The sequence below is a fragment of the Pteropus vampyrus genome, unplaced genomic scaffold (genome assembly GCF_000151845.1).
Source record: "Pteropus vampyrus isolate Shadow unplaced genomic scaffold, Pvam_2.0 Scaffold438, whole genome shotgun sequence".
Lineage (NCBI taxonomy): Eukaryota > Metazoa > Chordata > Mammalia > Chiroptera > Pteropodidae > Pteropus > Pteropus vampyrus.
The window spans coordinates 373,373-375,199 of record NW_011889219.1 but is presented as its reverse complement, the minus strand read 5'-3'; the positions used below and the strand labels follow the sequence as shown (position 1 = coordinate 375,199).

General features: G+C 46.4%; 1 protein-coding gene across 1 annotated transcript in view; it reads right to left on the bottom strand.

Annotated features, from left to right (window-relative positions):
• LOC105306490 (potassium channel subfamily K member 9) overlaps positions 1 to 1,827 on the bottom strand; it is an 82,474-nt gene that overhangs the window by 18,712 nt on the left and 61,935 nt on the right. The gene's annotated exons all lie outside the window — the stretch shown is intronic.

Here is a 1,827-nt window from a genome sequence, read left to right as displayed (position 1 = left end):
CACACACACACACACACACACACACACACACACGAGGGCAAAACTTAGGGTTTCGGGAGAAATCCTACACTTATGCCAAGCAGCCTCCTCCAAAGCATGAAGCACTCTACAAATGCGCATGAGTATTTCTGCGCCTATGATGCCCTATAGCCAACAATCTCTTCCAAGAGAAAGAAAAAAATTTTTAAGAGCAACTGTTTCTATTCTCTGCACAGACTTTAGAGCCCCCAAATTTAAAATCTTAAAGAGAAGCGAATCAATACAGACCTTGAAGACCGATAACTGTCCACTTTGGCCTAGAGAACCTGAGGTTCCCAGACTCCTCCCGCAGGCCCTGTGTCCTGCGTGAAGGGGCCGTTCTCGACACGCGTGTGACCTTAAAGTGCATGCCTCTCCAGACGAGTCCTGAGCACTGTGCTTCACTCCCATGGCCCGGATGCTTGGGACCGGCGGTGCTCGGTGCCGTCTCCTTTAAGAAATCCTGTAGGTTTACCTTCCCTGGAGAGCAAGCCCTCCATCCTGGAAGACCCCACTGGTTCTCTCCCTGCTCCCTCCGAGCAGGACGGCCAAAGTCCATTTCCATCCGAGAGCCATGAACTTTTCCCATTGACGAAAAAGGAGCAGGAGCATGGTGAGTTTTAGAAATGGTAGGGGCAGTGACAAGGGAAATGTAAGTCCCCTCTGTGAATCTGGAGGTCTGACTTTCTTTTACCCCCATCACTGAGAGGGCCTCCAATGCACCATCTGTAGCCTAAGTGTCTCCCAGGAGATTAGCAGGCTTTCCCTTTTGGGAAGGGATTTCTCCACTACTGAGAAAAAAGTGTCCCCTGAGATTGACAAGTTCCCAGCAGGCCAAGACACAGCTCCTTGCCCCTAAACCCTTCCTGAGACCGACATGAAGTTTCCCTTATTTACAAATCAAATGTAATTAGAGACGATCTTTCTTGAAATACATAGATGGGTTTTTTTTAAAAAATGAGGAATGCCCTGTCTTTGTATTAGGAAAAGAAACCACACCTACCTACTAATACCCATTGTCATCCACACATCCCAAACCGCAATTCTTATTCGTGCAGGTAGATGCTGCACAAATCACCGTCATCACCATCATCATCGGATAAACAAGAGGGGAATAACGAAATAGACATTCTGACGTTCCAACAATTTTCCAGTTTACCCGACACTTTCCAGTCGCGTGGTAAATTGCTGGAACCGGAAATGATCAAATAAAAAATGTCTTCAACAAATTAACATCATTATTGGCTTTTGATTATTCCATTTCTAGTTTTGTTTTCTTGTGTCGATAATGCATACCAGTTTTAACAAAGTGCATGCTCTAAAAAATTTTTTTTTGAACTGGCAAGCGAAAATGATCCATGTCTCCTTGCCCACCCACCCCCCTAAAAAGAAGTTAATATAATTTAGAACCTAGCATTTTAAAAATATGGTCATGACACATCTGGGATAAAGACTGCTTATGGAACATGCTAGATTGGGCTAGATGATAAATCAAAAACCTTGTGGGTTTCGTTTTCCTGTTTGGTTTGGAAGCAGCTGAAAGCAAGCTATTAACAAAACTGTGATGGAAAAATGAACACCTGATACTTCCCATTTTGTCCCATGGTACACACACGCACGGCAGCACACTAGTGTGTGCACTCATACACACGCTCTACCACGCACGTGTCCACACACACGCTCCACCACGCACGTGTCCACACACACACACGTGCACACCGCCACCCACTCCTTGAAGAGGAAAGAGGGGACTTGGGTCGGAGGCAGCACTGTGGGGGGCGCCTGAAGGTGCGCAGCTTTGGGTCGGGC